Consider the following 24,146-nt stretch of genomic DNA (forward strand, 5'->3'; position numbering starts at 1 on the left):
CTCCTTCCATCACCTTTTGTACGCTTGAACTCATCATTTATACGTTTCTTTCGAGTTTTCCTTTTTAGTTTTCATCTCATTTTCATCGAGCTTTCTTTTGGTCCCTTTATTCTCCAAGTTCTCTTTATTCTTTTTAAGCTCTAATGTTATCTTGTCTTCTTCCACCACTGGACTCGTCTCCTTAGAAGTTACCTCGTCTTCATCCTCATCACTCAATAATTCATCGCTTTCCTTACTTACCCAAGAAGTTGGATTTGTATAGGCAATGACTTCAACTAAAAATGGGACGGATGCTCTCGATTTTGTTTGTTTGACTTGTTGAATTTTTTCATCTCTTCTTCCATCAATTTCTATAATTCCCCAAGTTCATCATCTTCATCAATGTTACAAACCTCATTTTAAACACCATTTCCTTTGAAATATTCTTTTATTCCAAAAATTTCCTTCTCATCTCCAACTCTTAAAGTGAGCTAGGATTCGCGTATATCAACCAAGGCTCCAGCAGTATTAAGTAATGGGCGACCAAGAATAATCGGAACATCGGGATCTTCATTCATATCCAAAACCACAAAGTCTATTTGAAAAACAAACTTCCCAATTTTTACTAGAATATCTTCCACAATGCCCCGAGGTTGTGTCACAGAACGGTTTGCCATGTGAATTATCATTTTTGTAGCCTTCAATTTCTGATAAAATGAATAAGGCATCAAATTTATGCTAGCCCCAGAATCGGCTAGAGCATAAATCTTCATACTATTCCCAAACTCACATCGAAGAGTGAGGCATCTAGGATCTCCCATCTTCTTAGGTAACTCTCCCATCACTACTTTTTAACTTTTCTCACTTAAAATAACTTTGGAATTTTTCTTCAAATGTTGACGAGTGTCTATTAAGTCTTGTAGGAACCTTGCATACTCGGGAATTTTAGTTAATGACTTGACAAAAGGAGTATTAATTGGAATACCCTTCACGTGTTTCATAAAATCCAAATGCTCCTGTTCTAGTGGACTAAGATTAGCTCGGGACGAAAACGGTAAAGGCAAATGATAAGCCGGAACAATTTTTGAAGATTTCTTTTCAGACTGATCCCACGTCGTGAGTTTGCTATTTCAGCAGAATTTTGATTTTCGATCTTTAACTTCTTTAGTTCTGGTTCAGGCTACCTTGGCTCCACTTCAATGCTTCTAGGAACTCAGAGATGGTCTCTTCTTCAGTCTCGATCATCATAACATGAGATTAAGCATTCTGTTCAGGAAATTGTGAGGATAATTTGGTGCTCACCAAAGTAGTTGGTTGACCAATTTAGACTTCGAGATTACGGATCGATGCTTGATGATTTCTTAATGAAGCTTGCTGGTCAATCATCATTGTCTGCTGTTCTTTCATCATTTCCATGTGTTCCTTCAGCACTGCATCAATATCATCATGCCTTTTCTCGGAAGCTTCCATAAATCGAGTCAGCATGTTTTCGAAATCAACTTTCTTCTTTGCTGGTGGTAGCTCTTTTTAGTAGAAGCCTCGGCTTGTCTGCTTATATTTTTCTTCTTTTTGTTTGTTGTATTCATCATATGACAGCCACTCCTTCTTTGGTTTTCTCCAATCTTCATCATATTTATCCCCACTCGAATAGCAAACTTGAGCCTTTTTATACCCATTATCATCTAAGTTGCAATCCTTAGTTCAGTGTGGACCATTACACCTTTCACATCCAACAATTATAGCATGTATTGTTTGGTCCATTTTGTCATTCTTCTGTCTATTGTATCAAGCATGGCCATTATAGCAGCCATGTCTGCAGAATTTCCACCCCCGCTTCCATTAACTCCATCATTTCTTGGATTGTGGTACTCACGAGAATGCTTTGCAAAATCTTCAATTAACTCTTTTACTTCACCTGGATTTTTCTTTGTAAGCAGTCCTGGAGAATCAAGGAGTTGCCTTGTCATGACAGTCGCCCCATCATAGAATATGGATACTTCTTGTTGAATGTTGAGGTCATTTTGAGGGCAATTTCTTAGTAACCCTTTATAGCGTTCCCATGCCTGATAAAGTGACTCACCCGCGTTTTGCTCAAAGTTGGTGATTGCCTTCTTGATTTTTGTTATCTTGGATGGTGGGCAGAATTGTTCTAGAAACTGCTCTTTCATTTGTGCCCAAGTAGCGATTGAACCAGGTGGAAGTGCTTTAAGCCAGTCTTTTGCAGCTCCTTTAAAAGTAACAGGGAGCATCCTTAGTAAGACTATATCTCTTGGGACATTAGGGACATTGAAGTACTCTGCAATGTCATTGACCTCATCCAAATGCTTGTAAGCATCCTCATGATCCTTTCCAGAAAATGATACATCCCTAAGTGCAGTAAGGATATGTCCTTTCAGTTCGAATGTTGTGGTGGTGGGAATTGCAGGTTGTACTAAACAGGGACCAACATCATCTCGTATCCGCTTCTTGTATGCTCCCATGGACATTTCTTAAATGTTCGCCATCTCGTTTTCTGGCTCATCTTCGGATTCGTTCTATTCTAATTCGTATACGGGTTTGGTATCATATTCAGTATCCTTTGGGTTTGGATCTTGCTCAAAGCTTTCTATCTTGCTTTTGTCCTTTGATGATGTACTCCACTCTCCCGCTTTCTTTCCCAACTTCTTTCCAATGACTGATTTGACGTCCTTGAAAGATGATCTTTTTGGTGTTTCGTTCAAACCTGCGTTCTTATCTGTCTTCTTGTGAAGGACTGACTCTGAATCTTCAGATGGTGGCACCAAAGGTGTGTTAAAGCCTCTGGTGATGAACTTCTGCAAAATGAACAAAAAATAAAAATGTAAATCTGAACTAAAATAGAAAAACAAAGAAAACTAGAAATTACTGTATTCACGTCGTGAGATAATACAGTTCACATCGTGAGTTCAGTACTGGGAGAAAATAAACTAAACTAAAGAAAAGATAACTTTTTGCAGGTTTTACCCCACAAAAAGGATCGATTAATCTAAATAAAATAAATCAACAATTAAATAATCCGTTCTCCGGCAACGACGCTAAAAACTTGATGCGTGCAAATAGCTACACCTAATTCTAAATTTATAACCTAACTACTTAACTAACTAAAATGCATCGACGCAGTGTACCAAGTCAAATTATAGAATAGTTTGGGTAAGTCGGGTGTCGATCACAGGGAACAGTTTTAACTAATTAATCTACCTACTATTAAATTAACCTAATTTCTAATTAAGAAAGGGGTTTTATCTAATTTTGCAAGTTTAGAAGAACTTAATTCTTTAATACAAATTCAATCAATAAACAAAACACTTATGTTAGTTTGAATCCACTTTCCCATAATGGTTTATAAATTAGTTATGACAATTACTGTTGTTTACCAATTAAGATAGTATTAGCAATTCAGTACTAAATTTATTATTAATAAATTCATGTAAATCTATGTATGGTCACACAATAGTTAACACAAAATCAATTATTAAATGGAATTGGAGCCATGTAAGATTGATTTGAAAAACAGAATTACAGTCATAATATGAGTTCTCTAGCACAACTTAATTCAATAGTTCAATTACTTATCTAAGATAGGTTTGATCTTAGCTCTAATAAACTAGTGTTCACTGGATTATTAGGTATTCAAATTCATGCAACTTCATATTCACTAACTACACAGAACAAGAATTTAAAGCAATCAAATATTAAATCAAACATGCTAGGTTCAATCAGTCAAACACAAGTCATAACCAACAAGTAAATCAAAACTAAGTTATTAAAACCATGAGTTCCAACTTCATCTAGCTAACAGCAGTAGCTAGATTTAGTTAGACATCCTAGCAAATAAACAATCACAATTCATATTCAAAAGCATGCTAAATGTACCAAACTATAAGGCAAATAATGGACTCTTTCTTCTTCATTGGTGTTGAGACCAATTTCCAGGCCTTTGAAATCTACAATTTTCGTCTCCGGAAACTCCTCCAGCCAGCCAAAATCCTCTCAATTCGTAATGATCAAGAGAATATATAGTTATCATGAAATTCGCTCTCACGTCGTGAATGAGTATGACTCACGACGTGAATTCAGTAGTTATCCGTGTTCTACAAGGATTCCTCTTCCACGATGTTAATCTTCTGGAATATTCGTACTCACGTCTTGAATCTAAAAGCCTCACATCGTGAGTTGAGCTTATCACGTGGGTTTCTTCTTTTTTTATTCTCCAAGCCTCTAAAGTTCCATGCTTTGTCATTTTTAGTCCCTTTTCTTCAAGAATGCTTCTATTTGGCTACAAAGTATAATTAGAGCTTATAAGTATCATTATTCAATGAAAATAACCAAAATATTAATAAAAATATAAGTAAATATTGCCTAAAAGCATGTATAAATATGGCAATATGAACTCTGCATGGTTACGAACCACTTCTATAACATATTCCTTATCTCATTCGCCATAAGAATGATGTTTCTGCTCCCTAGAACTCGATTACCAAACTCGTCTAACACGTAGGTGTCCTGTGCTTTTTATCACACCACATATCGAATGACAACATGCCAATACAAGAGTGGAAATTGTGCTTAAAAACAAATAAGTAGCCATTTCCTACTAAGATGTGAACTAAATGTCCCAATCAAAGATAAAAAAAACACCCCGTGACTAGTTATGACCTCCCTAGCATAGATATATGCTTTCTACCTCCATTGTATGAACATAGACCTGATCCTAAGACGTCAATAACCCCGACAGTCCTAGTCAATAGTTAGAATCTCACTTGAAACTCACTCATATTTGATGTTCTCTTCAAAAAACACCATTTGTTGTACTTTTCCAACAACTCCAATAGAGGAGTAAATGCTACCGTTCGCAGGCATAACTCATGAAGTGGCTCACTAGCCAACTCTGACCAAGAGTATCGCCAACTAACTTTACTTTACTAGGGTTGTAAGGTACCTTGCCATCGAAATCCTAAACCATGTATAGCAACAACACCACACCTTTCAAAACTCCCATTAAATCTAAAATCTATGGTTTCCGATTTCCAATATCAACCCTCCAAGGCTGACGATAATTCCTACTTCTTTAGACACAAAACCATGTAGTCTACCGAGTAGTATTTTGACAAGTAACTCTACCACTCCCAAATGAAACATTACCTTGATCAACACATCCTCAACATTACCTCAAGGGTAATGATTCTCACACACATCCATATAATTCTAACACTTCAGATGTCTTCCTAACGAATCCACACTTTCAACTACATGAACGAAACATATTTTATACACTAGATAGCGATCTTCCATCGATACTCCCAACTCACGCTCTGCATTATTTCTCTTTGTTCCCGAGGTCTCGTACCTCATACCGAACCGTGCCCCATGGGATCCTCATTAATCAGTTACCAAACAATCAAGCTAAATAATCGAAGCCCACGTACAATACCTACCAATTATCAGCTCATAACCAACCATTTTAGGTCTATAAGCATGAAACCATCATCACACAGACCTATATTTGTCCGATTGCCATTCTTTATCTCACGATAACTCATTGATCTTGCTATCATCCCATAAAAGTAGTAACTAAGAAAAAGTAAAATATTGAACCCCAGGAAGCTAGACAATACTATCTGGCAATCGAACCATGCCTTAAATATCTAATAATTTATCAGACAATAACAAGGAGGGAAAGTCTCACCCCCAATCCTAAACAAGGCCTAACTAAACACCGAATATGTGATTCGATGCTAATGACTCAAAACACCTGATGAATACTTACCTAAAACAAGTTGCACTCACTATAACACTCAAATTCGCGACATTCTTGATTACAAAACAGGTCGTAACGATACACCATAGTTGAATCAAATCATCCACGTTGGACGCTTGTCTGCTTTTTCTCTCTCCTATGCGTCAACTTGAGAGACTAAGGAATTCACATTCTACATCTGCCAACTTAAGTCTTCCCTACCATACCAAAGTTTATGCGGTCCTTGAATTCTTATCATGTTGAATTATTCTCCTCCATTTAAAACTTGATGAACCTTTGTCGATGCCCATGGATGGATCATATCCCAACTTATCTTAAACGGATCATATAATTTGGAGTGATCAATCGCGTTACGGAACTAAGTAGGCCTTCCTCCTAATGAAACTTTTCTTTGAAACACCCAAAAGTCAAATTAATGCGGAACCCCATCCAAACTCGAATGATATCCCCTACAAATTTTGGAGGAAAAATCCATGAAACTTCAAAACAACGTGTTACTCTTCTTCCATATCTTCTGTTCTTTTTCACCGTGCGTATTCTTCACAATTTCTAAATATTGTACACTATAACGCAACTAGTAACTTCGAACCCTGCGACTACACACATACCTCCATACTCCAACTAAGGTATCATCCAGAGCCAAAAGTTCTCCCCTACTTGGGTTCGAACCCGTACCTATTTTTGATGAGTAACAACCCCTACATCAACGTGCTCATCCTTCTATTCCCACTATCATAAGTAGTTCCAACATCCTTGTCGAAATGAATCGATCAATAACCTCTAGAAAAAGGCCTTTAAGTTGAACTCTTGATAGCTATAGGTAACCATCACCATGCTACCATTGACGATCTCAACCACAAGAGAATGGAATAGACTCCACATATAACGAATCTAGTGATCGAAGAAGCATGGGATATAAACGAGTGGTTGTCTCACCTTTAACAATCACTAAGGCAGTCGATTAACAAGTTCCAAGGCCACGTAGACTTACTCATGAAACTTCTTGAACATGGTCACACTATAAGTGATACATAACCTGTTATGTATACCTGAACATATGTAACAACGATATGATGACGCCAACATAAAGCATGAAGAATACATACAAACTATGTCTTAAGGCCCTACCTCCACTTCTTACAAACCACAAATAATGGGACCTATGTCACCCCTATCATTAAACACATGTATTTATCCCTAATACAATCAATACATAACTCCATTATAGTAACAGTCCTGGCGAGCATATCCATTCCATTCATACTTGCCGTATTTGAACTTGAGATGTGCAGACACGAGGGTCATTCCACCCTTACCACATATGACATGGTTCTTATGACCTCCAGTTCTTGACACAAAACCATTAAACCTCTTGATATTTTTTTAGCATAGTTGAGTCCTTGTGCCCGCTTCCTCTTTCCCAACTGCATCTCCAAGCCAAGGTCTTTTTATCCCAAATTGCCTCAACACTCTTATTAGCAGTCTGAATAGCTGTAATTTGCTCAGAAACCTGAAAACCAACCTATCATATTAACTTATCATCTTACCATCTATTCACTTAATGATACTAGACAACTCTTCTAGTAAGATCGGCGAGATCTCAGCAACAATTCATTCACTTAGTGATGTTTTGTCTGAGATAATCCCTAAACTCTCTGGTCCAAGTCGTGTAGTCATCATTTTATTTAATATAAACAGAACTCATCACCATGTATTCGAAGTGTTATCATTATTACACTACTCTCTACGTACCTACTCTCGGTTATCCTCGATCATCATTCCCAATTGCATACAACACCGCTATCGCAGTTATCTCAAGTATCTCATCAACTCTCAATAAAGTAACAGATCATATTGTATGGATCTCGAAGTCATCATTCTCGATCAAATAGGAAAAGTTTAGATTACTATAGTTTATTAATAAACAAATAATCATATTAATATTACCACTCTCAGCTCCTTGGACTTTCCGTGACTTCTCCTGACCTAAACACGAATCTTGTGCTTCACATAGTAGGAGATCTACTGCTATCTTTCACACCTATGCATGTTCGTTCCGAGATCTATTGTAGACTGTCCAATTCGCTCATTGCCATCAATTTCTACCGTATATAATCTTGACACAAGTAATTTATATTCTTTCCTAGTGTAGTGAATTCATTTCTTCTCATTCATCTACTCTAATTTACAAGGAAGATCCTCCAAACCTGACGTGTCGTCTCGTGAATGCACAGTCATACACAATGTGAAGTTAGATAGTCAGTCGAATATCAAATTCCACGCCAGAACGGTTGGACTCAAACAAGAGCTGCACATTAGGCTAAATTACGCATTCTAAGTCTATTTAGCTCCAATTACATACAACCAAAAGCATTCACCTAATGGTCTATATGTGCTAGAAAAAATTCTAAGTAGCATATAATAGGCATTCAATATGGCATGAAATTAATAGGCTATTTAGTACATATACATCTTACGTTCTAGAAAGCAATAATTCACATCAAACAATTAAATCCTTTTCCTTTGGCTTTGGCTGACTGTACACGCTGCGTCCTCGATCCTTGTCAACAAAATTTTCCATTTTCTTTCACAAAAAAATTTAAAGAAAAAATGTCCAAGCTGCAAACTTGAGTTCAAACACACCGACATGTGTCTGATTTGTTCAAGATGTGCTCTGATACCAACTTGTAACATACCAAAATTTACAATAAATTTAAACTTTTGAAAAAAATATTATTTTTAATAAAAAACATTAATTTCATTAATTAACCAAAACCGTTAAGTTTCAAGTATTCAAATAATATTTCAAATCATAATTTCAACAATACGAATCCATTTGTAAGTCACAGTCAACAGCAGAAATACTAGTGAGAAAATTCTGATAATAATTATTTGTGACAATGACCCAATCATCGAATCACGCCTATGTCTAGTCAAGACTTAGCCTTAACCTTATTCACACCTGATGTACCTGTAATCATCATTTTATAAAGGAAAGGTAAGCACGAAGCTTAGTGAATTCAAACACAAAATAACAATATAAGCATTACACCCTACTCCTACCTACCATGCCATCATCAAATATACAAACATTCATATAGCATAAACATCAAGATCATGTAACTCGTGCCTATTTAGGAACACATCTTAAACAACACCCTAATAAGGACTCAATATTCAGCCATCGAGTCCATAGACTTGGCATTTCCGCCTTCAGTCCCCCTGACTTGGCACAATGGCCTTTGGTCGTTCGGCTCGGTATTCAGTCGCCGATCCCAAACATATCATGCATATACATTCCACATTCCAAATAAGAACATCAAACATAGCTCATGCAACAAGTATTACTTTAACTATCAATCATATAGTTCCTAGTTACACCCGAACTTACAATAGCCCAAGACACCCCTTTACACTACGTCAACCTTCGACCTTCAAAATAAAGGCCAAATATAGCTAAGTTATGGTTATTTGATACCCCAAAAATACAAATGGCTCATGGGTTAATTTTTCAGATTTTTACATAGAAGTTATGGTCTGTTTGAGACCTGTTTTCCCAACCTTCAACACCTTATTTTTTAAAACGGTTTCACATGCATGAATTTCAGGTGCTTATCTTTAAAGGTAGTATTCGCACACCTCTTTATGATTTCTCTGCAATTTTTGGCGATTTTTACAAAGTTGTCATGCAAAACCGTTAATAACAGACCAGTCTGGGTAAATGGTCGATTTCACCCTAGTTAGAGGTATTTCTGGACTTTGGTAACAACTAATGAAATGTAAAAGATTCAAATATGAAACTCTTGGATTTGGTTTCGACTAAAAATATTTTCCATGACCGAGATAAGACATTTCAAAGTTCTGGACAAATTAGGGCATTTCCCGGAATTTACAGCTTTGACTTTTTAGGGTTAATTGGCTTCTTAACCCATTAAGATCTAAACAAAACGACTTATTACCTGGAAATTAAGTTCTTAATAGTAGAAATATGGTCTTGAGTCAAAATGATAATCAAACCTTCAAATACAACTCAAAGTACAACGTTTTAAAGTGCAAAACGGAAGTATAATGCTGTAAGAGAATTCATGGACTTAGGGTTTTTAACTTTTAATAACATCACACCTAATCCACACTAAAAATTTATAGTTGAAGCTATAAATATAACTACCCACTGCTATCATGGTAGTGGTGACCGGAGGTGGCTTCCACCACCCTATTGGTGGTGGTGGTGGTGGTTTTCATTAAGAAAAAGGGAAGATTGTGAAGGAAATCAAAGATTAGAGTACCTCGAGAGGAGAGATTGATCCCAACAGCCCTAGGTCGAGCCCTTATCTACCCCCGCTCTTAATTCCCAGCGACAACAAGGAAGCAGATGACAACATGGCGTTTTCCAGCGGAATGGCAGTGGTGGTGATTTGATCAGCGACACAAAGGAAAAGAAGAGAGAGAGAGATTAGGGTTTCCTTGAGGGGTTGCTTGGCTATTGTCATTGACGTACAAGGGAGAAGGAACTCCTGTTCCTTTTTTTGTAAACACGCTCACACACATGCACATATGCGTGTTTCCAAAAATAACACAATTCACCCCTCCTTCAACATTGTTTAGAATGTCTTTCAAAAAAGGACAATAACACCCCCTACAAATCAAAACTAACAAAATAAGCCCTCACTAACAATTTCCAAGGATGTTTACTATTGAAAATATATTTCCTGCATTTTTATTTTAAACAATTTAAATTAAAATATACCAAAAATTTGGGACGTTACAGGATTGTTTCTTCACTTGTCGTGCCAGAAGGACCAGTAAGTCAAGTTCGCCTTGAACATTTTTCGTCTGCGGGCGAACGACTGGTGGAAGTTGTTGACCGATGCTTATTGTCCTGCGAAGAAAGTCGTAGTGACTTGGGAGTAGTTTTATAATATGTTTCACGCTGAGTATGTTCCCACTGTTGAGAGGGAGAGGTTAGCCTAGGAGTATCTGTCACTGAAGCAACGACATAGTCGGTGACGGAGATCGCTATGACGTTTACTAAGAGAGCCCTTTTCTTCCCTGAGTATGTTAATTTGGAGTAGGTTCAGATGTGTTATTACTTGAGTATGCGCAAGATAGAGATCTATGAGTTCATGTCGACTCAAAGGTATGACTCTATCTCTGAGTTGCAGTCTTTCACTCGAAGGAGGGAGATTGAGATTGAGACGTGGAAAAGATAGAAGAGGTAGACCCCAATTTAGACTCAGCCAATAGTGAAGCAGTTTAAGCCCGCCGATTCATGATAGGGAGGCTAGAGAGGCCAAACTTGTTTTAAGTGAGAAAACTCACCTCAATCTGTTGAATCTCTCAAGTAAAATCTCGGTCTGCTAATCCGGAAAATCCCCGCACGCTAACATAATCAAATAATATCCAATTAATGAATTGATCTCGACCCATAATCAAGAATCTAAATTACTTATCCAATATTCAAGGTAAAAGACCATTTACTCTTTTCTTACTTTGCTCAAAACCAAGGCCCAATCCATTTGCTCAAAAGCCCAATTTCCTTAATGGCATCCCAAGGCCCAATATAGCCCATCTTTTTGATTGGGCCCAAAATCATCATGGACCTAATCCCAAGAAAGCCCATAATCTATCCATGGCCCAAATTCAAAAGTCCAATAGCCCAACAAGGCCTAAACCCTAAAAGCCCAAAAGAGGGCCAAACCCATAAAAGTCAACCCAATTGTCAAACAACTGAGTACACTGGGCGTACTCAGGCTTACACTTAGCGTACTCCTTTTAGGGCCAGTATGCGCAGTCTAAGAGCTGAGTACACCTCACGTACTCCGCAGACAACCAATCCAACCCATTAAGCACTTAATCGGTTAAGCCATCATGCCAAACTCTTAGATCTGATCCTAAATGGTGACTTAACACGTAAAGTTGTCAACTTTACTCTCATACATGTCTTAATAAGACCCAAAACTCAAGGAGAAACATAACAAGGAACTCAACACATCCATGGACCAAAATAACTCATAAAGGTTGCATTTTTATGGACAAAGGACCTCAAATGTGCTAAGATCTTACATCCATGGCTTTTGTAGTAGACCATAACCTCAAATATGACTTAAAAACCTAAAAATGCATAAATAACACCCTGAGTTGGATTTAGCATAAAGAACCATCAAGATGAGAGCTTTTTACCTCAAATGGCTTGCTAAGATAAAGATGACTTTGGATCTACAAGCTCAAACCACTCTTAAGCAACCTCTAAGTGTTCTTTTTCTACTACTTCACCAAAAACACCACCAAAACTCACTTTCAAGCTCAAATCTCACAAATGACACTTAGGGTTTCGATATTAGGGTAAGGAGAGATTGAGGTTGTTCATTAGAAGTTCCAAGTGTGTTATAAGTTGCTTAAATAGGACACAAACCCTAAAAAGTATGGTTCTCCTCTGCATTACGTATTCCATACGTACTCCCACATATTCCCTGCGTATGTGGGTGAACCGCGATCATGAAATGAGCTAGTATGTTAAGTGTACTGATAGAGTACGCCCCGTGGACTAGTTAGGGACTAAATTGAGAGGAAATTTTACATTAAGTGTTAAAAAGGGAACATACCAAATCTCGAATGTTACAACTTTCTTAGCGAATTCTTCGCCTGCTCTTGTGTTATTCGACTCGGGTGCGAGTCGGTCATTTGTATCTCAACCTTTTAGTAGGGGTTTTGATATGACCCTTAGAGAGCTGGAGTGCCCATTGCAGGTTTTTATCGCCAATAAACACGAGACTTCTACATCTACTGTTTTTTGGGATTGTATCTTGGAGATTTTTTCGGTGCCCTACTCGATTGATTTGACCCCTATTCCCATGGGAAATGTGAGTGTGATTGTAGGGATAGATTGGCTGAGCAGATTTGGGGCTATGATCGATTGCGAGGTTCAGCGAGTAGTTGTTCGAACCCCAAGTAGGGGAGAACTGGTTATCTATGGAGAGGGTACAAGATTGGGATCACCCTTTTGTTATGATGTTAGAGCCCGACAGTATATCCAGCATGGGCGCAGGGGTTATCTTGCTTATGTGGTTGATGCCCTATTTGGGAAGCAGGTTTCAATTTCATAGGTGCCAGTGGTAAGACACTTTGCTGATGTGTTCCCAGAGGAGTTTATGGTGTGCCTCCGGAGAGGCAGGTTGAGTTCAGGATTGATTTGGTTCTGGGTGCAGCCCCTATTGCTAAGGCGTCGTACCGTTTGGCACCACCGAAGATGTTGGAGTTGTCCTTTCAGCTTCAGGAGTTGCTCGGCAAGCAGTTTATTAGAATAAGTAGTTCACCATAGGAAGCACCAATTTTGTTCTTCAAGAAGAAAGATGGTTCACACTGGATGTGCATTGATTACTGGGAGTTAAAAACGTTAAAAATGAAGAACCATTATCCCCTTTTACAGATTGATGATCTCTTCAATCAGTTTCAGGGTGCATCTTGGTTCTCCAAGATCGATATCAGGTCAAGATATCATCAGATGAGGGTTAGAGAGGACGACGTGGAGAATACCGCGTTTCGAACTTGTTATGGTCATTACGAGTTTGTGGTGATTCCATTTGGGCTCACCAATGCGTCTGCGGCATTTATGGATTTGATGAATCGGGTATGCAGGCCGATGCTTGATCGATCAGTTATTACGTTCATTGATGAAACCTTGGTGTATTCCAAGACCAAGGAGCAGCACGAGGAGCACATTTGAGAGCTTCTGAGGGTTTTGAGGCGAGACGGTTGTACGCCAAGTTCTCGAAGTGTGAGTTTTGGTTATGAGATTCCAGTTCTTGGGACACCTTGTTAACCAAAACAGTATTTTGGTCGATCCGGCCACGACTGAATCCGTGACGCAGTAGGAGGTTTCGAAGTCTCCCTCGGAGATAAGGAGTTTCTTGGGATTAGCAGGATATTATCAGAGTATTATTCAGGAATTCTCCAAATTGGCGTCCCCTCACTCGTCTGACGAAGAAGGGCGTAGATTTTTGTTGGGGCCCCGAGCAGCAGGTGGCATTCGAGACTCTGAGATAGAGATTGTGTGAGGCCCAAGTGTTAACATTCCCCGAGGGCGTTGAGGATTTTGTGGTATTTTATGATGAATGTTGGGTTTTAGTTCAAAAATAGTTTCATAAACTTGAAAATATGGCAATGAAAGTCTTTAATTTTTGAAATAACATAAACATTTTATACCCACCAAGGATCTTCTTGCAAGTTTTAGAAGATTAAAACACCAACCAAAGAAGAGGTGAAGAATAACAACCTTTGTAGTTCTTTGGGTCCTCTCGGGAGGCTTAGAAGTTGATGAAGAATGTGGAACCTTTGAGACACCAACAATGACTCAAATTAATGTAGATGCTAGTCCAAAACTCTTAAACCCTTAAGCTTTAAGTTCATAACCAATATGAACTTAAAGAGGGCTTGAAGATGCAATTGTTCTTCAAGTTTTCTAACCAAAACAAGAGAGAAAGGGAGAGGGAAGAGAGGATTCGGATTTTGCATTAGGGAATCAATGAGCAAATAATCCAAGTGCAAGCTCTCTTATTTATATGTAAAGTGAAGTTATTAACCATTAGTCCTTAGCACTTTAAGCAAACTTGTCCCCATTGTCATAAGCATGTCTCCCATGCCTTTAAAGCATGATTAGACAATTCATATATTTCTTCTTTTTAAGCATATCTCGAAAATTGCATAAAGAAGAAGAAAAAAAGTCAAACTTTTATAAACTCTTTTATAAAATATAAACATTGTCTTTTAGGAAAAAGACAAAAGGATTCAACTAGTCCAAAAGTTTGTACATGACTTATAAATCATACCATATGATATATATTAAGTTACTTGCTAATGGAATTTATTATTTCCATGAAATAAATAATTTCCAATTTCATTATAAGAGTTTTATTGAATATTTCTTAAAATTAATTTATAATAAATAATCAATTGTGTCAAGTTGTTGTTAGTGTGACCCATTAGTATCATATGTTATTTAGCAATATCACTTTAATATGACTCTTGAGCATACATGATCTTTCAATGAATCCATCACGGGTTTGGGCGTAGTACTTATGCAACATGGGAGACTTATCACTTATGCTTCTAGGTAGCTAAAGCCGAATGAGGACCGTTATCCGACTCATGATTTGTTGGGGACAATAGTGTTTTCTCTCAAGATTTGGTGGCACTACTTGTATAGGATTCGGTGTACTATCCACACGGATCACAAGAGTTTGAGATATCTCTTGGATCAGCCAAATCTGAATATGAGACAGCATAGGTGGCTTGACATGGTCAAGGATTATGACTGTGAGATTATGTATCACACCGGGAAAGCCAATGTTGTGACTAATGCTTTGAGCCGCAAGACGGATAGTTGGACTTGATCAGGGAGGCTTAGGCTAAGGGAGTCAAGGAGAAAAATTAGAAGCAGGAGAGACTCATGGGTAAGATTGATAGCTTTGCTACTAATAGTCATAGATTATTGACCCGATATGGATGGATTTGTGTGCCAGATTTTGGTAGGATCAGACAGACTGTATTGGAGGAGGCACACAAGTCCAGGTTTTTGATACACCTTAGAGCCACCAAGATGTATTGTAACGTCCCAAAAATCAGGGGTAAAAATTTCATTTTTATTATAACTAAAACATTGATACCATTTAATTCAAACAATCAAATCATAGTCAATCAAATCGTTTATCAGAGTTTATCCCAAAATAATTCATTGCGGAAATCATAGGTGTGTGCACTGCGATCAACCCGAGCTCTTCCTTTCCAAAACAATGATACCTGAAACCATAAACAAACCTGTAAGCACGAAGCTTAGTGAGTTTCCCAGAGCATACCATTCACACAAACCACATATCACATATCCTGTTAGCTATAAAAGCTACACACATATCATATATACTGTTAGCTATAAAAGCTACCATATATCACATAAGCCTTGCATACAAAAAACCTGTAATAGTGCCATGGGCTACCCCACATGGTCTTTACCTAGGACTGCCATGGGCTACCCCACATGGTCTTACATCCATTACCATGGGCTACCCTACATGGTCTTCACCTAGGACTGCCATGGGCTACCCCACATGGTCTTACATCCAATGCCACGGGCTTCCCCCGGAGTCTTCCCTGCAAGTACCATATATAACCAAAATAGCATATCATGCATCACATAGATGTCTACACATAACACGTACATAAACCTGTAAGGATGTCGTGGGCTACCCCCAGGGTCTTATACCATTGTGCCATGGGCTACCCCACATGGTCCTCCATGCACGTATCATAAAGACATCTAGAATATCACATCTCACATAATCACTAGCATACCACCTAGCATGAAGCTAACTATCATATCAAACAACATAAGATGGGCCGGCCTTGGTGCCTTAGACCCATTGGTATGGTGAGAAGACTCACCTGCAACTGTCGGCTGAAGAAATAAGATCACGCTGCTCTAACCACCGACACAAACTCTTCCACTGGTCAACACCAAACACCTGAACTCAATAAATACCAATAGTTACCAAAATGCCCCTGGAAGACAACTGGTCAACTCTTGGTCAAAGTCAAAGTCCTTAGTCAAAGTCAAACTTCCTAACTGACTCTACTCGTTGAGTCAACCTTCTGACTCGTCGAGTCCCTATGCTCTGAAAACTCCCTTATCACGACTCAACTCGTCGAGTCAACCCTCTGAATCGTCGAGTCCAAGAATCTTCGAGTCCCATCCTGCTCACTCACCGAGTCGTCCATCGACTCACCGATTCATGACTTAACCAGAATGGTTAGGGTTCCATGACCAGACTCGCCGAGTCCAAGAACAGACTCATCGAGTCCAAGGCAATCTTCAACAGACTCGCCGGGTTGTTCTTCCAACTCGTCGAGTTCATGCACAAATTCATACAACTCGTCGAGTACACTCATGTGACTCGCCGAGTATCTCCAGTTCTCAATCCATTCAGAGGTTTTTCAAGCCATGCAAGGGCTCCAATTCATAGATCTACCCTTCTACAAGCTATCCCTCGTGTAAAGTTGCAAACTTTACGTGATACCAAAGAGATATAAGCCCAAAACATGTTAAGGCTTGGGTTTTAGACAAAGGGGCTTTACCAACAACCCAAGAACTGAAGCTTTATGACAATCTAAGCCATCATGAGTCTAGATCTGGAGCAGCAACCCCATATCTAACTCCCAAATCCGAGATAGGTCTCAAAACAAGCTAAGGGACTCCCAAAACAACCACTAAGGATAAATCAAAAAGGAAATAACTTAAGATAAGGCTCCTTACCTCAGAGATGTGACAAAAACTAATGTAGATCACAGATCTATACAAGCCCTTGATGCTAAATTCCAATTTCTCAAGCTCCTTCCACCAATTTCCTCTTCTAAGCCCCCAATCTCCTCAATAATGAAGCCTCGCACGAATTTTGGGGTTTCTGGAACTCAAAGGGAAGGTAAAGAGGCTGAAAGAGGAACATAACATTCTTTATATAGGGCACAACCCCGGGATTAGGGTTTCTCTCTCTTCAGCACCAACTCATCGAGTCCAGCTACCGACTCGGCGAGTTGGTCACTTAACTCGCGACCAAATCCCGCTCCGACTCGGCGAGTCGGAATACCTACTCGTCGAGTCCCCTTCTTTATTTTCACTTTACCCCCTAAACTCTGGATTCTGACTTGGGATGTTACATTTCTTTTCTTGTCCTTCCTGATTTCGGGTGTTACAACTCTCCCCCACTTAAACTAAACTTCGTCCTCGAAGTTCACTTTGGCTAACTGACCTGCAATCCGCCTCCAACACCTTGCCTGGTGACTCTAACCCTATTAGCCTTCTGCCCGATCATTCTGGATGGCATAATCCTTACAGGTCAAATCCCCGAGTACAATCTAATCCTTAACCTTCCTGAGAACACCCCCTGCTCAACTGGCAATCCTTCCGGTACTCCCCGAGTACCTAGGCTAAACATTCTTGGGGTTTACTTCTTTTTCCTCGTGTGTTTCTGGCCTCCCCAAGGCTGCCCTCTATAGCTATCCATTTTCTTTGTCACTGTGACGAACGTACCCTTCACGATGACCATCACTCTAGCAACTATCGACGCTGGTCACTACTGCCGGTAGTACCGAACTGCCTGAAACACTGAACTGACTGAAACACTGAACTGCTATATGGCTACATCCCAAAATATATGGAGACCTTCCTGGTCTCCAATCATCTGTCGGTTATCTGCAACACCGTGTTCCAACTCAACTGTGGAGTCCAAGGACTCCTCACTCAGTTTCTCCCATGACTTCTGAACGAAATCTTTCTCTGGAACTAGTTTCCACTAGTTATCATGTCACTGTGGTTCTAACAACCTCCCGCTACTACGAAACTGCTTTTCTGAAGAACGACCGGGACCTCCCTGGTCCCGACTTGACTGTCAACTGTCCGAAGCACCGGACACCTTCCCGATTGTTGAGCCAGGGACACATGCTCCACATTCCCACATGACCTCCGAAGGACACCTCGTCTGACAATAACTGCCCTGGCGATATCTTTTCTCTCGAATCCTTCACTCCCTTGGTCCATCCGATCATGACAGGCTGACAACCCGTCGCCACTAAATCCGACGCAAAAATGAAGTCCACAAGAACAACTGTGGTCTTACATCATACCTGACCTCCCTCGACCTGTCTTTTCCTGGTTAAACATGTCATGGTCCCATTACTGATAGAACCAATTCGAGTCACACTGTAATGGCTTGAGCTACCATCAACCACATCCATTCATTACCCTGGTATCCTGCATTTGATGCCCTTGGCATCTTATGCTCCCAATCTCATCTTACTGAAACAAAATCCTGTACTGAACATGCACGGACCCTGATTCGGAATCCTTTCCGAAACCAGTCGACACCCCGCTACTACCTCGAGGTTCATAATACACCATAACTTCCGTCGTCCCCTTCGTGGCCGATAGACAATCACCCTTAGCCGATCCCTGAGACTACCAGTCTCTCATCTGGTCCAACCACCTGGTTTCCAGGTGATCAAAAACCAAGACTACCCAGCCGTAGCCATACTGCATCACGTGCCACTTATCCTCAAGATCGTACAACTCGAGATCCAACCCTTGACTCAAAAGTCTCTACCCTTTCCATTCTGAAATCCCATACCCATCCGGTCTCGCCCATGAATAATTCATCGAATAATCCCTCTGATCCTGATTCTACCTAAGTTGTGGCTTTCCCACGACTTTGCGAACTGCTCTATCGTAGACCCAATCGCTCGCAGAACTCATGAATGCTACGACTACCCCCGTGGTCTTACAAAACTTCCCATGTCATCCGATTATTAGTGAATGCTACAGCCCCCTGTAGTCTGACAACACTCCCACCCTGACTGTCCATTAGTGAACGCTACGGCTCCCCCGTAGTCTTACAACACTTTCACAGTGAATGCTATGACTCCCCCGTAGTCTTACAACACTTTCATAGTGAATGCTACGCCTCCGCCGTAGTCTTACAACACTTTCATACCACATGATCGTTGCCCATGGCCGTACTGCTCACCTATCAATCCGAATACATCTCACTGTTTAGCACCCACGTAGTCTATCCTCCCAAACTGAACTCAATTACCGACTGGGACACTACCTGGTTCCCTTCCCCAAAGCCTGCAATATGACGTCAGAAGGACGCGATCCAAATTCCGGGGAGTTTCACGAACTCCCATCCCATGATATTAGATACTCAGTCGGCCCCTAAGGCCGCCTTTCCTCCCCAAAAAGGAAAATGTGAGACGCATCCACGTCTCACACTCGCTTTTCTCCTGGATATCTGAATAATTCTCCCCCACTTAGACTCGACTAAGTCCGCTTGGCACATGAAAATTGAAGGATTCCCACATCCTCTCTCTCGTTCCAATGGTTAATTTGCTGACGAGCAGCGCCTAACAAAGCTAGAACACCAAAAATAACCCTTCCCAAAACAACACAACTTCCGAAAACCCGCTAGCATCTCTGAATCCCAACCATATCAACGGATTTAGATGCTTTAAATACTGTTATACTCAGTTCTTACTGACCGAAGGTCAAATGGTTTAACAAAATCTTCAGCAACAATTCTCTCTTCCCTTGACAACCTCGGGAGCCTTTCCGAACATGATAGCTAAGGTTACTGGAACCTAGTCATAATTTCCCTTATATAAGCCCTGGAACCAATCCAGGCCATACCCAAAATGACACGCGTGTACTGAAAGTTCTGAGATAACTGTAGTCGGTGTCCTCACAGCTCCTCCCTGATCGTCAAGTGGTTGACTTCCTTGTCCCCCATCTGCCTTCAACGACAGTATGATGGACTTGCCCCTTATAGGCATTCCCTGCTGACGTGGCCAAACCTGCTACACCTGTAGCTACCCAGATCACCAGACAACCTCCGACAATGACGCGGAGCAATCACAGTATATGCGGAATCCACTCCGCAAGGTACGTGCATCTGAAAGCTCCTTAAAGATTCCTTGGTGCGCTGTCTGGCACCTGATACTCTTGCTAACTCGAACAATAGCAGAAATCCGACCCGAGGTCTAACTATCACACTCCCTAAGTAATATAAATTACCGGTACCACCAGAAATGACCGAAAATAGTATATCCGCAAACCTCTGGAGGACTCCTGACCATCTCCTCCTGAGTTACCTCATACATACGGAAAACATGATGAAACACTTCATCCCGATCCCAATGGCAATCCAATCCCTTGTAACGAGCTCCATCACGTAGTTTTCGCAAGTTTTGCACTGAATCCGACCCTGTTGGCCTCTCAAAAGCTGATCCAAACTCTTGGATCCCCCTCCCCAGATCCTCCACTATAGGCACCCGAGCTGGTCCCCTTTTCCAAAGGTAACCCTAATCAATCCCTGCTATCGAACTCTAGAAATCATAACATTCAGGGTCTCGCACCCTGACACACTCACCTGCTCAATCGTCCACGGCCGATCTGCAATAGATGGAGCAACCTATGCTCCCAACCAGTTACCAATTATCCCCAAGACAAAGTCTTTCACTCCGAAAGTGCAATAGATTGCACCATCAATCTTTGGCGCCTGATGCAAGAGATCCAATGCGAACTCCCAATCCTGGCAGTCCTTCTGCTAACTGGCTCTCTACCGGAGGCATGACCAAACCATGGTCCTTCCCCTTGCATGCTTACCCGCATTCTGCACTGCAGCTATCCCCACAGTCCATTCGTAACCACGAATTCCTCTCCCTGGTTTCTTGGATTCTTCGAGACTTTCCCTGATTCGAGTATGGATCCTGTGCTTTTAGTAGTACGGGCCCAATACTACCTTCCACACCTATCCATACTTTCCTCTAGAATCATCCCAAATCTTCAAAGTCACCTACTTCCCTGATGTACTAAATGTATGCTAGACAACAGCACAATATCCACCTAAGCACCTCCTAGGTCTCCCCCTAGGCTCCTAATCACACCGAACCGCCTCACTACTCACTGGAGCATATCCTAGGCTTTCCTAGGTTCCCGACCTCGCCCTACCATCAGTTGCTGAGGAACTCCTCACGATGCCAGTCATTTACCTCCTGGATATCATCACATCCACTTAGTAGCTAACTCCCATCACTAAAGAGTTCCACAAAGCACAAAGCAAGCAGCATTCGTGTAGATGCACTCCTAACACTAATCTCATCCTAGGCTCATCCTAGGGTAAGCTCCGACCCACAAACAATGATAGAATATCCGGCCCACATACCACAACCCAAGTTGTCCACATCCACCCTCGCTGACGGCTGCCTTATGCATGCAAATTGTACACAGAACAGGAAACGGGCCACACCAATTATTATATGGCCATGAGATCCTAACCGTATACAATTTTAAAACATACACGTAGCAGTTACCAATATCAATAATCATTCTCATTCTAGCATGGCATCCAACATCCGAAGGCTACAGACATCACATATCAGGCCAATCTATCGTTGTCTACTCAGCACTAGCATGCAAGTCTAAGAGTTCATATAGCATACAAAGGCATCCCTCCTAGCCCTAACTAGCATGCGATATTCAGATTTATAACCAAATCATAACAGATAACAAATGTGGGTATTCTGGGGAAACTTACTTGAGCTCGGCCAATTGCATGCACCACACCCTTTCTTTTCTTAGAAAAAATTTTCTTGAAAACATTTTCCTTTAAAAAAAACCTTTCAGATCCTTAGTCTGAGTTCAGACACATCTGAAAGTATGTCTGAATCCCTCAAACCAAGGCTCTAATACCAACTTGTAACATCCCAAAAATCAGGGGTAAAATTTTCATTTTTATTATAACTAAAACATTGATATCATTTAATTCAAACAATCAAATCATAGCCAATCAAATCGTTTATCAGAGTTTTTCCCAAAATAATTCATTGCGGAAATCATAGGTGTGTGCATTGCGATCAACCCGAGCTCTTCCTTTCCAAAACGATGATACATGAAACCATAAACAAACCTGTAAGCACGAAGCTTAGTGAGTTTCTCAGAGCATACCATTCACACAAACCACATATCACATATCCTATTAGCTATAAAAGCTACACACATATCATATATACTGTTAGCTATAAAAGCTACCATATATCACATAAGCCTTGCATACATAAAACCTGTAATAGTGCCATGGGCTACTCCACATGGTCTTTACCTAGGACTGCCATGGGCTACCCCACATGGTCTTACATCCAATGCCATGGGCTACCCCACATGGTCTTCACCTAGTACTGCCATGGGCTACCCCACATGGTCTTACATCCAATGCCACGGGCTTCCCCCAGAGTCTTCCCTTCAAGTACCATATATAACCAAAATAGCATATCATGCATCACATAGATGTCTACACATAACACGTACATAAACCTGTAAGGATGTCATGGGCTACCCCCAAGGTCTTATACCATTGTGCCATGGGCTACCCCACATGGTCCTCCATGCAAGTATCACAAAGACATCTAGCATATCACATCTCACATAATCACTAGCATACCACCTGGCATGAAGCTAACTATCATATCAAACAGCATAAGATGGGCCGGCCTTGGTGCCTTAGACCTATTGGTATGGTGAGAAGACTCACCAGCAACTGTCGGCTGAAGAAATAAGATCACGCTGCTCCAACCACCGACACGAACTCTTCCATTGGTCAACACCAAACACCTGAACTCAATAAATACCAATAGTTACCAAAATACCCCTGGAAGACAACTGGTCAACTCTTGGTCAAATTCAAAGTCCTTAGTCAAAGTCAAACTTCTTGACTGACTCTACTCATCGAGTCAACCTTCTGACTCGTCGTGTCCCTATGCTCTGAAAACTCCCTTATCACGACTCAACTTGCCGAGACAACCCTCTGACTCGTCGAGTCCAAGAATCTTCGAGTCCCATCCTGCTCACTCATCGAGTCGTCCCTCGACTCACTGATTCATGACTTAACCAAAAAGGTTAGGGTTCTATGACCAGACTCGCCGAGTCCAAGAACAGACTTGCCGCGTTGTTCTTCCAACTCGCCGAGTTCATGCACAAATTCATACAACTCGTCGAGTACACCCATGTGACTCGCCGAGTATCTCCAATTCTCAATCCATTCAGAGGCTTTTCAAGCCATGCAGGGGCTCCAATCCATAGATCTACCCTTCTACAAGCTATCCCTCGCGTAAAGTTGCAAACTTTACGTGATACCAAAGAGATATAAGCCCAAAACATGCTAGGGCTTGGGTTTTAGACAAAAGGGGCTTTACCAACAACCTAAGAACTAAAGCTTTATGACAATCTAAGCCATCATGATTCTAGATCTAGAGCAGCAACCCCAGATCTAACTCCCAAATCCGAGATAGGTCTCAAAACAAGCTAAGGGACTCCCAAAACAACCACCAAGGATAAACCAAAAAGAAAATAACTTAAGATAAGGCTCCTTAACTCAGAGATGTGCCCAAAATTGATGTAGATCACAGATCTATACAAGCCCTTGATGCTAACTTCCAATTTCTGAAGCTCCTTCCACTAATTTCCACTTCTAAGCCCCCAATCTCCTCAATAATGAAGCCTCGCACGAATTTTGGGGTTTCTGGAACTCAAAGGGAAGGTAAAGAGGCTGAAGGAGGAACATAACATTCTTTATATAGGGCACAACCCTAGGATTAGGGTTTTTCTCTCTTCAGCACCAACTCGTCGAGTCCAGCTACTGACTCGGCGAGTTGGTCACTTAACTCACGACCAAATCCCGCTGCGACTCGGCGAGTCGGAATACATACTCTTCGAGTCCCCTTCTTTATTTTCACTTTACCCCCTAAACTCTTGATTCTGACTTGGGATGTTACATTTCCTTTCTTGGCCTTCCTGATT

The 24,146-nt window shown here is 40.7% G+C and overlaps 1 non-coding gene across 1 annotated transcript; it reads left to right on the plus strand.

Moving 5' to 3' along the window:
- The first annotated feature begins 1,992 nt into the window (after nt 1-1,992).
- On the plus strand, nt 1,993-2,099 carry LOC111913238 (small nucleolar RNA R71). Its single transcript, XR_002857468.1, has one exon. It is a non-coding gene; the product is annotated as a small nucleolar RNA R71 (small nucleolar RNA).
- The last annotated feature ends 22,047 nt before the right edge of the window (nt 2,100-24,146 follow it).

Source organism: Lactuca sativa, chromosome 8 (genome assembly GCF_002870075.4).
Source record: "Lactuca sativa cultivar Salinas chromosome 8, Lsat_Salinas_v11, whole genome shotgun sequence".
In the NCBI taxonomy this organism is placed as follows: Eukaryota; Viridiplantae; Streptophyta; class Magnoliopsida; order Asterales; family Asteraceae; genus Lactuca; species Lactuca sativa.